General features: G+C 51.9%; 1 protein-coding gene across 1 annotated transcript in view; it reads left to right on the top strand.

The window, feature by feature from the left end:
- RSRC2 (arginine and serine rich coiled-coil 2) overlaps window positions 1–15,322 on the top strand; it is a 187,385-nt gene that overhangs the window by 4,940 nt on the left and 167,123 nt on the right.

The raw sequence follows: 15,322 nt of genomic DNA, 5'->3' as shown, positions 1-15,322 counted from the left end.
CCCCCCCCCCCCCCAGATTTTCAAGGTGACTGAAGTGCCTTTTCGGTGAGACAGTTATCTTTTTGGAAAGATTTATTCCTTCCATTATTACAGGTGTACTCCACAGTTGGGTAAGTAGTTATGTGCTTTGGGGTCAGACTTCTAGCGCTTTACTCGCTCATGGTGGAGCAAACGATGGGAGTTCTTCTGCCTAGCTTGTTTACTCAGCACTTCTCAAGCCACGCAGTTCTGTGAACACTTTCTTCTCGCTTCCTGGCCGTTGATGTGTATGCCAGTAGTTTTGTTATTCGATGGGCATTAAGTTGGTGGGCTTTTACTTTCAGTGCTTTCTTTGCCACCTGCAGCTGCTATTCTACCCCATTCCTTTTTGTGTGTCAGAAATATTCCCAGAGGGATTCTAAAAGCTTTACACTGCCTTAGGAAGGCAGTGAGCTACTAGCAGACTCGCATCTTGCAGCCTTTTTACTTCTTTAGTGCACAGTTAGCTCTAGTGAGCCATCTTTGGATTGCACAGGGTAGCTTATTGACAAGGCTGCTTCTTATGCTAGCTACCGAGTGTGACAGGAATCAGTTGGCAAGTCACCTTGTGGAGCTTTCTTCCGGGTCTAGTCCATGTAGTCTGTGGGGTTTGGGGGGGTTTTATTTTTATTAAACGGGCAGCATAACTGCTAGTCTGCTTTCTCTCTTCGGTACCCCTTATGACGTGCTTTTTTTTTTCCCCCCCTCTGGGCTGTTTTCAGCACATTGGACGTTGGCGGCTGCTGTACCAATCCTGTACATTTTGCAGTCCCTCTTGTTTGCCTATGCTACGGGCATAGACACACTTATTGTCTGTTATGAGAGGTTCAGGGAGATTCATATGTCAGGCCTACTCTGAGGCATGCTGCACTGTTTACTTCTCAGCTTTTCCTAAGCTGGAGTACCTTATAGTGCAGTGCAACTCTGTGCATTCCTCATGTACTTCAGAAGTCAGATTTGTTCTGAGGCTGGGAGTGCAACTCATCTCATCTTCCTTTTGTTTATTGTATGGCCATAACATACATTTATATGGTACTCTCTGTTCTTGCTACTTTGCACACTACTTTAGCTGAATGTCTGCAGGCTGGACTATAGTTTGTCTATTACATCCGGCTAATTGGGGCATATTCTTGAGGCAGGATTCTCTTATAGGGCAAGCCTGCAGTGTTACAGGGTGCCTCAGCTACCCTATCTAAGCTGGGTAGTGCTACATTATAGGCACTCGCCTGTACCCTTAACTTCCAGGCATCCAGCTGTACAGAACGATTTTGGTGCAACCAGAGGTCATATGCATGGCACAGCTTTCACAACTTTCTCTGTAGCATTGCTTTCCTAACAGCTAGCTGAGGTTGCTGCAGGGTATTGGCTAGCCACAGCTCTCCTTGTGAAGTTTGACTTCGCAATGACACCTGCAGTGCATGGATTCAGCAGCATCATTCTGCATGGCATAGTACAGCTATGCCAATGAATTAGCATGGTTTTAGCAGCGTCCTGGATGCCAGACCAACAGCAACCTACTATTGTGTAGAATGCCTCTAGTGCCACCACCTAACTGCATAAAGTATTTGGATAAAGCAGCCAACTTTGTCACGATTGTATGGATACTGCATGCTCCACACAAGTGGGCAAGGGCACAGCTTCAGTGTAAGTCTGTTGCATGGCACAGTCCCGGAGGCTACGGCAGCCATTGAGTGGCACAATTTCAGCAGCATTTGTGGATGGCATGGCATAGTATACACAGCAGAGGTCTGAGGCAGGCCATGGCTACAGCAGTGGCAGTCACCTGCAGGGCACAGTCTTAGTATCACCAACCTTCTGTAGGATACAAGACCCTTTTAGGTGCTTTGCTGCATTCAGGAGCATGGCATTACTAGTGCCTGTCATCTTCCTGGTAAGGTTTCGTGAGCAGCTACATGCATAGCATGCAGACATCAATCACATCCACTTAACTGTCGCTGCTTCTTTGCTACCAGACTGTGTACTGCATCTCCAGTGGCACCCAGAGCTTAGTCTTGACTTCAGCAGCATCCAGAGGCTGATGGGTTTGCAGTCCTGGTCGGCTATTTGTTCAGCAGTTTTGGTCAGCAGCTCTGTTTGCATGCAAGTAGCCAGTCTTTAGCTACAGGGTGCCTTCTCTACTGACATGCCAGAATCTGCATCCAACTCTGTGTGCATCAGCTGGGGCACCAGCCAGTTTGATGTCGCACCTTTCTCAGTAGCATACCTATAGCAGCAGCCAGTTGGACTCTTCTACAGCAAGGTTCAGCTTATGGAGTACTCTCGGTGCTGGGCCATTCTAGGGCTCTATATATGGCAGTTTTCCAGCTCTAGATTTCAGTTGCGACACCAACAGTTGAATGGGCTGGTGTCTCTGGTCCTCTGCTGAAATTGCACTTCGGTAGCTACTCCTCTTGGTCATAGCTGCATCAGCTTCTGGCTGTGTGACTCCAGTTCAGCATTTGCTAGCTGTGCTTCTCCAGTGGCATCTTGAAGAGTGGTGGCTACCAGTTTGCTGTGTTTTTGGCAATAAGCCACGAGGCTTAGAGATTAGAAGCGACTGAATAGATTGGTTATGCTGCAGGCTTGTTGGCTGCTCCTCCAACACCAAATGGTTTAGTTCACCTGCCCTTCTCAACTATGGGAAGTGCTGTGCTAATCTGCTGATTAGGGTTCAGCTGCCCTTTCCAGTGGTAGACTCTTCTGTGGGTCGCCAGATATTTACAAGGCGACTGCTGTGTTGGGTTTGGCTGTCCTGGCTAGTTACTCCATTCATTCATTCTAGCCATCTGTGAGCTTTGCTCCTTTGTCCCACTCTGTAGCATGCTTGTTTAGCACCTTTGGTCAGGTTCGTGAGGTATTGCCTGAACCTGTTGGATCTTTGGTTTCTGCTTAGCTGATGCTGTTCAGTGTTCTGTTGGTTCTCTGAAGACATGCAGGCATGATATTCTTACAAATGTGTGCCGTCATCCAATGGAGCCTGCTGCAAACGCTTCCAAAGTGTACTGTATGGGAAATGCCTATGCCACAGTCAGTGATGTCCATCTCTACAGCTCATTTCAATGCCTGCACAGGCTATATCTCGGCCTGCACCCACACCAGCTTCTCAGCCAATACAGACGCCTACCCTGCATAAGAAAATCCGGGTTATGCTCGAAGAGCTGTCAGGACTACTGCAATCACAGTCTCTACAGGCATGCCTTGAGGGGTGAATTACAGTGAGCTATATTTCTTTCTCAATCTGCATTTCACCAGTTGATACAACTATTCCCAATGGTCTGGATTGGTTTGGTAGGATTAAAAAAAAAACATGTAAAAAGATTTTTCCCTCGGGCAAAAAGACATTTTTTATATGCAAAAAATGAATCTTTATTTAAAAAGTAAATTGGAGTTCGACAAATCCCAAGCGCCAGGTCTCTGTTTTTTCTCTCCTTTGACACAGCTATTTCAAACTGCTTCTCTCTGCTCTGTACAACTATTGGGATCTTAATATACTTGAGCCATGTCTCACAGTTTCAAGTCTCAAGACTTCCCGTACTTAAGAGACCATTCGCTGTGCAGAGAAGAAAGGAGCAATTTTTGAGGCATGGGCTGGTGGCTGCTATAAAACAGAACCAGAGAGAAACAGGTAACTTGGGGCGGGGGGGGGGGGGAGGTGCAGGAGAGACACTGGGTGAAGGCTGTGGGAGTGGCACAAGAGAGAAGATGAAGGGGTACCCAGCCTATGATGATGAGTGAAGCAACTATTGACTAATGATTAGCAGAGGCACATTAAGGAACTGATTTACTAAAGTTTTTTTCCTATACACAAAATGGGGGGGGGGGGGGGGCTTAGTCATTTTCTAAAAGAGCTACTGCTAACCTGGAAGCGGATGCCAACCTCTCCCCCCACCCCCCCGCACACACACAAAAAAAACTTCACTGGAGACAATGTTGGGGAGGGGGGAGAGATATCTTAAACGTTTTGGGCTGGCTCCTATATTTAACGAAAATTTGTTGAGGCTTGTACTAAGGTGTTTTCTATTATGTAGCTTCACACTGTTCCAAAATCTGTGGGATAGTTGTCCATCAACCAACAATACTGAGGAGCTGGACTGGATGCCGAGAGAGGTATGTCTCAGCTCAGTTCTTTTGTCTCCAGCACACACTTTTCAGGCTCTAGTTTTGAGTGCTTTGCTCCTGATCCAGTTGATCAGCTGGATGCCAGTTGAGCTTTGTGGGTGGCTTGAGTCTGCAGGTCATATCTTCAGATCCCCTGTCTGTGGTGTTTAGCAAATTTACTTTTCTCCCTTCAGCACTCCCCTGTTTCCTGTAGAGCTTTCCCTTTGAGGTACAACAATCTTTAAAAAAAAAAAAAAAAAAAACAGAAAGGAGAAGGAAAGAGGTTTGCTGGAGAGAGTGGGACTGAGTATCAGTCCTGATACTTCCTCATCTGGGTAAGACTTGTGGAGACCGTGACCTTGGAAGGAGCAACCGGAGGGTACATCCAACTAAAGTTTGACTCAGAACTGCCTAGAGGGCTGCAAGTTCTATTTCCTCATCGACCCTCCAGACCGGTCAAGACGCGTGGGTTATGCTCGCCTACCAGCAGAGGGAGACTGAGAACACTAACTTCAACTATGTACATATAACCTGTGCCCATCCCACAAAAGCCAGTATTTTCTCAGTCTCAGCAGAGGGTAGACAGGCAGCCTGTGCAGCTTGTCCGGTCTGGTAGGAGTCAGGGATCAGTTGAGAGTTTTAGCCTGGTCTATTGATCATTCCTGAGGAACTTCCCTGTGCCTGGACTACTCTGTGTGCTGGGGATTGGCGGTGCCGCTGGGGCCTGCCATTGTCCCCCCTGGGGTGTCACACCCGGGTGGCCGGGTCCCTCCCCCGAGCTAGCTCTCCAGTTTGGGCAGCTTTGTGCCTCGGCTGCAGTTTTATATTGCAGCCTTGAGTGCCAGGGATTTAATAGCAGCAGGGCTCAAATGGTGCTGCAATAAAGTTTAAAAAAAAAAAAAAAAAAAAAACCCAGACGCTGTGGAGAGCTGTGCAGCTGCACTCCGGAGTGCCGGAGCTGGGCAGCCGTGCAAGTTGAGCTGTGAGTGGCTTCTTTGGGTGAGTTCCCAGTTCCTTTACCTTTGGGAGGTTTTTGGCGCGAAGATGTCCTCGAAGCCGCTTCGCTGTCGTTCTTGCGCTCGTCGGGGGGTCGACGCGATTGGCGGTTCCTGCCGCTTTTGCGGGGAACCGAAGACTCAGGCCTCCGCTCCGCCGGTGTTAGCGGCGGAACTTCCCGCGCCAGCCTTGCAGGAGGTTGCAGGGGCTTCGGCTAGCGGTTCAGCGGCGGTCCCGGTTTTGGCGGGAACCGCCGCCATTTTGGATTCGGGCCCGAGAATCCCGGATTTAGTCAGCGGCCCTCAGGGCAGCCCGGTGGCGGGTGCTTCGGGAGGGGACGTTTCGGGAAGGATGGGTTTCCCTCCTGAATTTGTTTGGTCCTTATTTCAAGCCTGGCAGGCGGGACCATCGCGCACGGAGCCCCTTAGTCCGGGGGCGGGCTTGAGCGCTAAGAGGCCACGTGTTGAGTGGGCTGAAGACCTGGACTGTTTTTCTCCTCCAGAGTCAGAGGGCGACTTTAGTCCCCTGGAGGAGGAGGAGGGGTCCTTGTCCGGACCAGATAGAGAGACAGTGCCCGGGGAGGATCCGTCGGTGGTCCGCATTTTTCACAGGGAGGAATTGGCGGATCTTATTGAGCAGGTGTCTACTATGCTCAAGTTTGACCCGGCAGTAGATCCGGCTCCCTCTGAAAAGCAGGACCCGTTGGTTAAGGGGATCCGCAGGGTATCTCGGACCTTTCCTATGAATGCGGATCTTAGAGAGATGGTAACGCAGGAATGGCTCTCGCCGGAGGCACCTTGTAAGGTGGCACGGGCCATGGCTAAGCTCTATCCCCTTCCGCAGGAAGATAGAGACTCTTTAAAGCCTCCAACTGTGGATGCCGTAGTGACGGCGGTGACCAAGGCTACTGCAATTCCTGTAGATGGAGGGGCTGCCTTGCGGGACCCTCAGGACAGGAAATTGGAGACATTTCTGAAGCGCAGTTTTGATTTATCGGCGCTGGCTTTGCAGGCTTCAGTTTGTGGAGGTCTGGTGGCTCGAGCATGTTTCCGCTGGGCTGAGCGGCTGCTAGATGCTCCGCAGGTTGATAGAGCTGCCTTAGTGCAGGATTTGGCAAAGTTGGAGATGGGCTCGTCATTCTTGGCAGATGCGCTATATGATTTGTTGCGTGCATCGGCGAAGAACATGACCCTTGCAGTGGCGGCTCGAAGGGCCCTGTGGTTGCGGGGCTGGCTGGCAGATGCCGCGTCCAAGGCAAAGTTGTGTTCGCTTCCCTTTAAGGGCGCTTTGCTTTTTGGAGACGAATTGGATAAGTTGGTTAGGGGTCTTGGTGACACTAAGATCCCGCGGCTTCCAGAGCTTCGGCCTAAGGCGTCTAGGGGCGCGGCGGTGCGAGGCCGTTTTCAGGAAGCTAGACGGTATCGGCCGGGTAGGCCCTCGGGGGGGTTCCGGGGTCGTTATTTTCAGAGAACCCAGCCCTTTCGTGGGGGCCGCCGGGGGGGGCGAGCTGCCTTTTCGGGAGCGGCCAGTACGTCCCGTGGGTCGCAATGATGGTTTGGGGGTCCAGCCTCTGGTTCGTGTAGGGGCTCGCTTACGCTTGTTTTACCAGAGGTGGGCCCAAATCACGTCGGACCAGTGGGTGCTGCAGATAGTGCGAGACGGGTACGCGCTGGAGTTCGACGGTCCTCTGTCCGATTTCTTTCTCGTCTCTCCCTGTCATTCAAGGCGCAAGGCAAGGGCAGTGCGAGACACTCTGTCACGTCTGGTAGATTTAGGTGCTGTGGTGCCGGTTCCGCCAGAAGAACGAGGTACCGGTTGTTACTCCATTTACTTCGTGGTGCCAAAGAAAGAGGATCCTTTTCGGCCCATTTTAGACCTCAAGAGGGTCAATGCGGCTCTAAAGATTCCTTCCTTTCGGATGGAAACGTTGCGCTCGGTCATTGTAGCGGTTCAGGAAGGGGAATTTCTGACTTCATTGGATTTGACAGAAGCTTATTTACACATCCCCATTCTAGAGGCGCACCAGCGCTTTCTTCGTTTTGTGGTGTTAGGGAGTCACTTTCAGTTTTGTGCGCTCCCGTTCGGCCTGGCTACAGCTCCTCGCACTTTCTCCAAGGTGATGGTGGTCGTGGCAGCGGCTTTACGGTTGCAGGGCATTTTGGTGCATCCGTATCTCGACGACTGGTTAATTCGAGCCAAAACGCAGGCGGAGAGCGAGGAGGCTACCGCCCGGGTGGTGACCTTTTTGCAGTCGCTGGGTTGGGTTGTCAATCTGGCCAAGAGTCACCTAGTTCCGTCACAGTCGCTGGAATATCTGGGAGTTCGGTTCGACACGGAGCGAGGCCGGGTGTTTTTGACGGCTCCTCGCATTTCCAAACTGCAGATTCAGATACATCAGCTCCGAGCTCAGAGGGCGCCTGCGGCGCGGGAATATCTTCAGGTGTTAGGTCTGATGGCTGCGTCTATAGAGGTAGTCCCTTGGGCCAGGGCCCACATGAGACAGTTGCAGAGTTCGTTGTTGACTCGTTGGTCCCCTCAATCCCAGGAGTTGGAGGAGCGGTTAGCGCTGCCGGAGAGGGTTCGACGCAGCCTCCGCTGGTGGCTTCACACTCCGAATCTAGCGAAGGGTATGCCGCTAGAGGTGCCGAATTGGGTGGTACTGACCACGGATGCGAGTCTGTTAGGCTGGGGGGCGCATTGTCTAGGGCAGGTGGCCCAAGGGCGATGGACGTCGGTAGAGGTGGCGTGGTCCATCAACCGCCTGGAGACTCGAGCAATTCGGTTGGCTCTTCGGTCTTTCCAGAGTCTGCTAGAGGGCAAGGCGGTCAGAGTTCTTTCCGACAATGCCACGGCCGTCGCTTATGTGAATCGGCAGGGGGGGACGAAGAGCCCGGGATTAGCTGTAGAGGCGGCGGAGTTGTTGGGGTGGGCAGAGGCCCATCTTCAGGCTCTTTCGGCAGGCCACGTAGCAGGAGTGGACAATGTGGACGCGGATTATCTGAGCAGGCACATGTTGGATCCCGGAGAGTGGGCCCTCCATCCCTCAGTGTTCGAACGGATAGTGTTGCAGTGGGGTCGGCCGGTGTTGGATCTCATGGCATCGGCCGACAATGCGCAGGTCCCGCGGTACTTCAGTCGTCGAAGAGATGCTCGAGCCGAGGGTCTCGACGCGTTGGTTCTGCCGTGGCCGACTCAGCAGTTGCTCTATGTGTTTCCGCCGTGGCCGCTGGTGGGCCGCGTGGTACAGCGGATCGGTCGTCATCCCGGCTTAGTGATTCTGATAGCGCCCAATTGGCCTCGTCGGCCATGGTACGGAGATCTGATGCGGTTGTTAGTGCAGGGTCCTTTTCCCCTGGGGTCTCAGGTGAGACTGGTGCAGGGACCGATCGAGATGGCCGACCCCTCTCCATTCTTGCTTACGGCTTGGCTCTTGAAAGGCACAGATTGAGAAAGAAGGGTTTCTCGGCCAGAGTCATTGATACAATGTTGCGATCGCGTAAGAAGTCCACGTCGTTGGCTTATGTGCGGGTGTGGCGCATCTTTGAGAGTTGGTGTCTTGAACGGAATGTTGTCCCTTTGCGGGCTTCGGTGATGGAGATTTTGGAGTTTTTGCAGGATGGTTTGGACAGGGGGCTCTCCCTTTCTTCCCTGAAGGTGCAGGTTGCGGCTTTGTCTTGTTTCAGAGGTAAGGTTGGAGGAGTCTCCTTAGCAGCTTCTCCGGATGTAGGGCGGTTCCTGAGGGCAGTGAAGTTGATTCGGCCGCCCCGTCGTCCAATGGTTCCGCCTTGGGATTTGAATTTGGTCTTGGAGACTCTGGTGGGTCCTCCGTTTGAACCATTGGCGTCCATCACATGTAAGGATCTTACCTTGAAAACAGTTTTTCTGGTGGCCATTGCTTCCGCTCGGAGAGTATCAGAGTTGCAAGCCTTGTCTTGTAGGGAGCCTTTTCTGTCCTTTGCGAAAGAGAAAGTGACTTTGAGGACGGTTCCTTCCTTTGTTCCTAAGGTGGTTTCAGCGTTCCATGTGAATCAAGTGATTTCGTTACCGGTGTTGGGGGATCGTTCGGGGGATGCCTCTCAGCGTCGGTTGGCTAAGTTGGATGTTCGGCGCGCCTTGCGGTCCTATTTGAGCAGAACGCGAGATTTCCGGGATTCGGATAGGTTGTTCGTTTTGTTTGGAGGTCCTAAGAGAGGAGCTGCGGCCTCCAAGGGGACTCTGGCTAGGTGGTTGAAGGAGGCTATTGCCTCAGCGTATTTGTTGAGGCGGCGTTCGGTGCCCCCGTTGCTTAAGGCGCATTCAACTCGGGGGGTTGCCGCTTCCTGGGCGGAGAGTAGTTTTGTTCCTCCGCAGGATATTTGTAAAGCAGCGGCATGGTCGTCCATTCATTCCTTTGTTAAGCATTATAGGATTGATGTTCAGGCAAAAGAGGATGCAGGTTTTGGAGCGGCTGTGCTGTCTTCTGCGTTTCGAGGGTCCCACCCTTAAGTTTCTACTGCTTTGGTACTTCCCACGCGTCTTGACCGGTCTGGAGGGTCGATGAGGAAGGTGAAATTAGGCCTTACCTGCTAATTTTCTTTCCTCGAGACCCTCCAGACCGGTCAAGAGCCCGCCCCATGGATTTCAGAGATATTGTTCGTATCAGAAGTATTTGAGCCGTGTTCTGCTATGACTATTCCTTTTATCTTTCATTGGGTCGGAGAGTTTTTCTTCGTCCATAATACTTGACAGAGCGGGGCGCTTGACGTTCCGTCTGTCTGAGCACACTGTTGGTGTTGTCTATTGGTTTTCCAGGTACAGGGGTTTTTCTACATTCAAGAGTTCAGGTTGCAGGGGGTTTTCTCTGCTTTGCTAAGTGTATACTGGCTTTTGTGGGATGGGCACAGGTTATATGTACATAGTTGAAGTTAGTGTTCTCAGTCTCCCTCTGCTGGTAGGCGAGCATAACCCACGCGTCTTGACCGGTCTGGAGGGTCTCGAGGAAAGAAAATTAGCAGGTAAGGCCTAATTTCACCTTAGTGCAGGGGAAGGATTTGAACTCAACGCTTGATACACACTTTGCTGTTCTTGTGACAGATGGGGTGAATGGTGACTACTGTGGGGGCAGTTACGTGGTGTTCCTGCTGTGGGACCCACCAGCTTGCATTGGGACATTTCATTGTGTGCAGTTTCGGAATCCCGTGGGATATGGAGGGAAACGGTCAGCGGCAGCACAACTTGGGATTTGGTTCAGCATCCAAACATCCCAGAGTCTTCGGGCGCTCTAGCAGGGCTGGTGCGCAGTTTGATGCAGGAGAGCGCAGGAACGGGTGCCATTTGTGAGGGCAGACAGTGAGGAGCAGCCTCCCTGATCACATGCAGAGCACAGCTGCCATTTCAGAGCCTCGGGTCAGACAGCATTAAGCTGCATCAGTGCCTTTCTTGGTGGTTATATTGCTCTTAAACCAGGCCTGTTTACTGAAGCCGGGACAGAGTTGCTGCAAGGTGCTTCAGTTTGTCACCCCGCTGTCCCTCCTGCTCCTAACATACCTCATTTAGACTTCCAGGAGTGGGCAGATGAGGCAGTGCTTATCCCTCATTCCTTAGCATCCCTCCGGACCGGCCCAGGATTGGACTGATGGGTTGTGCACGCCTACCAGCAGGTGGAGACTGAGAAAAAAACTCTGACTCTAGAGAGCCAATGAGAGCCCTGGTCATGTGACCCTAGTCCCAGTATTTTCTCAGTCTCCCAGCAGGTAGGACGTGAGCCTATTAGTCTCTCTTTTTGGTATTGGTAGATTTTCTTTATTGGTTCTTCTGTGCCCAGGAATTTTATTGAGGTCATTCCTGATACTAAGTGCCTTAGTGTTCAGCCTCTGGGGTGTTAAACTCGGGTGTCCCGAGTCCCTCCCCCCTATTTCCTCCCCATCTCCCTTCTGGTGTATCCCCACACAGCTTTATTAATAACTAAGGGAAGGGCTACCCTTTCATTGAAAGGAGTATTGCCTTTGGGAGAGGCAGCCAGTATTAAAAAAAAAAAAAAAAAAAAAAAAAAAAAAAGAACTGAAACAGCTGAGTAAGCTATCTGTTCTCCGCTGACTTAACGAGCAGGCAGCTCTGTCAGGCAGCTCTGTTGTGGGTTTTCAGCACCTGTTTTAAAAAAAAAAAAAAAAAAAAAAAGAGCTACGAGATAGGGGGAAGCGAACTAAGGCAAGCCAGTGCCTTTTTAGTGTTTTATTGCTCCTGTCAGCCCTCGGGTTTTTAGCTGCTAATTAGGCTGTTAAAAAAGGCGCGAACCGCGTTGCCGCTTTCTCGCGAGTGCTCGCTTGTTGCCGCGATGGCGGAAAAGTTGAAAAGATGTGCAGTGTGTCAGCGTCGGGGAGTTAATGCCGCCGGCGCCTGTAAATTTTGTACGGCGCTTGACATGCCCGCCGTTCCTCTTCCTCCGCCGGTTTTGTCTTCGGTTCCGTCGGGGGTTTCGATTTCGCCGTCGCGCTCCCTCGCTCCTAGTTCGGAGGCCTCTGGCTTAGTTCTTGAAGCGCCCGCGGCGAAAGTGGCGCGAACGGCGGCCATTTTGTCTCCTGCTCCTTCAACGTCGGGTGCTGCGTCTGGCCCTTTAAACTCCGCGATTTTGGGAGATTTAAATACGGAGGTCCTGGCACACTCGACAACCACTCAGGGAGGAGGTTTTCCCCCTGAGTTTGTTGTTCAGATGTACCAGGCCTTCCTGATGCAGCGAGAAGTGCCAGCAGCGGGGCTGGCAGGGGCTACAGCGGGGCTGTCAGGGGCTATGGGCAGTTCAGTTCCTACTGCAGCTAAGCCTAGGACATGTGAGTTTCCTTCAGATCTGATACCAGAGCATAGTTCAGACATGCCTTTTTTGGAGGAAGAGGAAGATTTAGGACCGGCACTTAATGAGCTGGCTTGGGAGGATCCTTCCTCTTTAGATCCTGACCCTGTTCCTTTGGGCCAGGGGGAAGATCCCTCGGTGGCTAGAGTGTTTCACAAGGAAGATTTACAGGATCTTATTGTTATGGTGGCTACTACTTTAAATTTTGATGATCAGCCTCCAGCTTCACAAGTCCGTAAAGTTGATTTGTTGGTTAAGGGCTCTAGGGCTTCTAGCAAGACCTTTCCTATGCATGAGGACATTTGGGATGTCATTAAAGCGCAGTGGGAGGTCCCGGATGCTGCTTTTCGGCCTACTAGATCTATGTCTCGTTTATATCCAGTGCCCGAAGCTGATAAAGCACTTCTTAAGCTCCCAGTGGTTGATGCTGTGGTCTCTGCGGTTACTAAACGCAACACAGTCCCAGTAGATGGAGGAACGGCGCTTAAAGATACTCCAGACAGGCGTTTGGACTCTCTTTTGAAGCATAATTTTGAAGTTTCCTCCCTGGCAGTGCAGGCGGCCATTTGCGGATCTTTAGTGGCCAGGGCCTGCTTTCGGTGGGCCGAAAGAGTCTTGGATAGATCTTCCGATGATCTTGCAGCTATAGATGTCGAAGTGGCAAAGATTGAAACAGGCTCTGCTTTTTTAGCCGATGCACTATATGACCTGTTGAGGGCTTCTTCTAAATCTTTGGCCCTGGGAGTTGCAGCTCGCCGCTCTCTTTGGTTGAAAGGTTGGTCGGCAGATGCAGCCTCCAAATCTAAGTTGAGTAAATTTCCCTTTAGGGGTTCATTTTTGTTTGGAGACGATTTGGACAAATTGGTTCACTCCCTAGGAGACTCTAAGGTGCCTCGTCTCCCTGAAGATCGGCCTCGCCTATCCAGTCGGGGGGCCTTCTTTGGACGTGGTAGGCTAAGGTCTTTCCGTAGATTTCAGCCTGATAAAGCTTCACAGCCTCAGAGGTCGCGTTTCTTTTCCAGGAACCAGTCCTTTTGAGGTTACCGCAGAGGAGGCAGATTCTCAAGCGGCAATTTTCGCTCCCCTGCGCGTCCTTCCCAATGAAGGTGCGAGGGCCCCTTCTCTGGTACCTGTCGGAGCTCGGCTTTCTCAGTTTTATCAGAGGTGGGCCCACATTACATCAGATCAGTGGGTCTTGGAGGTGGTTCGAGACGGATATGCCTTAGAATTTGCAAGGCCTATTTCAGACGCCTTTCTGGAGTCTCCCTGTCGTTCTCCCCTCAAAGCGCGTGCGGTTCGGGAGACTCTCCAGAGGCTCTTAGATCTCCAGGCGATTTATCCAGTTCCTCCTGCCGAGTACAAGCAAGGTCGGTATTCCATTTACTTTGTGGTGCCCAAAAAGGAGGACTCCCATCGTCCTATTCTCGACCTCAAAGCTGTCAATCGCGCTCTCAAGGTCACCAGTTTCCGGATGGAGACCCTTCGGTCAGTCATAGTAGCAGTGCGCAAGGGAGAGTATTTAACAGCTTTGGACCTGACAGAGGCCTATTTGCATATTCCCATTCGTCCTGCTCACCACAAGTTTTTGCGTTTTGCAATTCTAGGCCGACATTATCAGTTTCGCGCTCTGCCTTTCGGCCTGGCGACGGCGCCGCGCACATTTACCAAAGTGATGGTCGTGGTGGCAGCGGCTCTCAGGAAGGAAGGGATTTTGGTTCATCCCTACCTGGACGACTGGTTGATAAGGGCAAAGACTTATCAAGAAAGTTGTCAGGTCACGGAGCGAGTAGTATTGTTCCTGCAGTCCCTAGGTTGGGTGGTGAACATAGCCAAGAGCCATTTGGTTCCCTCTCAGTCTCTAGAGTATTTGGGGGTCACCTTCGATACTGCGAGGGGTCGAGTTTTTCTTCCGCAGGGCAGAATCCTAAAGCTCCGGTCTCAAGTTCGGAATTTGATGCATCTGAAAGTACCGTGTGCTCGAGACTATCTTCAGGTTCTCGGTTCCATGGCTGCCTCGATAGAAGTAGTTCCCTGGGCCAGGGCTCACATGAGATCTCTTCAGTGGTCTCTTCTGACCCGGTGGTCTGCTCAAACAGATTCCCTTCTGTTGAGACTGCCTTTGCGGCTCCGGGAGCGAATCTCTCTGTTTTGGTGGCTACGGATGCAGAATCTCACTGTGGGGATGCCATTGGAGACTCCGCGGTGGATTCCTCTAACAACAGATGCCAGTCTCCGAGGCTGGGGGGCTCATTGCCTGGACAAGTGGGCCCAGGGCCTCTGGTCGCCGCTGGAAGCAGTTCAATCCATCAACTTTCTGGAGACCAGGGCGATTCGGTTAGCTCTGCTGCACTTCGGTTCTCTTCTGGAGGGCACAGCGGTGCGAGTTCTCTCGGACAACGCCTCGGCAGTAGCCTACATCAACCGCCAGGGAGGTACGAGGTGCCGTCTCCTGTGTCGGGAAGCGGAGAGTCTCCTGGCGTGGGCGGAGATTCACCTCACGGCCATCTCAGCCTCGCATGTGGCAGGAGTGGACAACGTCCAAGCAGACTTCCTCAGTCGTCACACTCTAGATCCCGGGGAATGGGCTCTGAGCGATCGGGCGTTCCAGTTGATAGTACAGCGCTGGGGTCTTCCAGTACTAGATCTCTTTGCCTCCAGGCTCAACTCCAAAGTTCCTCGCTTCTTCAGTCGCCGAAAGGATGTAAGGGCGGCAGGGGTAGACGCCCTCTTGCAGCAATGGCCCTCCGGCCTTCTTTACGCGTTTCCTCCATGGCCACTAATAGGTCGTCTCCTTCAGAAGATCGAAGACCACGGGGGGGGCGATCATTTTGGTGGCACCGGACTGGCCTCGGCGTCCCTGGTACGCGGATCTCCAGCGTCTGTCCGTGGCGTCTCCTCTTCGTCTTCCGGCACACAAGGCTTTGCTGGTTCAAGGACCAGTTCCGCATCCAGATCCAGCTCGATTTTGTCTTACGGCTTGGCTCTTGAACGAGCTCGTTTAACTAAGCGAGGATTTTCAACGCCAGTAATTTCTACCATGCTGCAGTCTCGTCGCCGTTCCACCTCTTTAAACTATATTCGCACGTGGAGAATTTTTGAGGATTGGTGTGCAGAAGCTGACATTGTTCCTTTTCGGGCGTCAGTACCTCAGATGTTAGATTTTTTACAGCGAGGTTTTGATAAGGGACTCTCTCTTTCGTCGCTGAAGGTGCAGGCGGCAGCTTTGTCCTGTTTCAGAGGTAGAATAAGGGGTAAGTCTTTGGCTAGTCTTCCCGAGGTGGCTCGTTTTTTGAAGGGGGTCAGCCTTCTTCGTCCTCCGGTCAGATCGGTTTTTCCATCTTGGGACCTTAATCTGGTGCTTTCGTCTCTGACAAAGCCTCCTTT

This window comes from Microcaecilia unicolor, chromosome 11 (assembly GCF_901765095.1).
Source record: "Microcaecilia unicolor chromosome 11, aMicUni1.1, whole genome shotgun sequence".
NCBI classification, from domain to species: Eukaryota; Metazoa; Chordata; class Amphibia; order Gymnophiona; family Siphonopidae; genus Microcaecilia; species Microcaecilia unicolor.
Note: the sequence above shows the minus strand (reverse complement) of the source record. Positions and strands in the feature narration are given on the sequence as shown.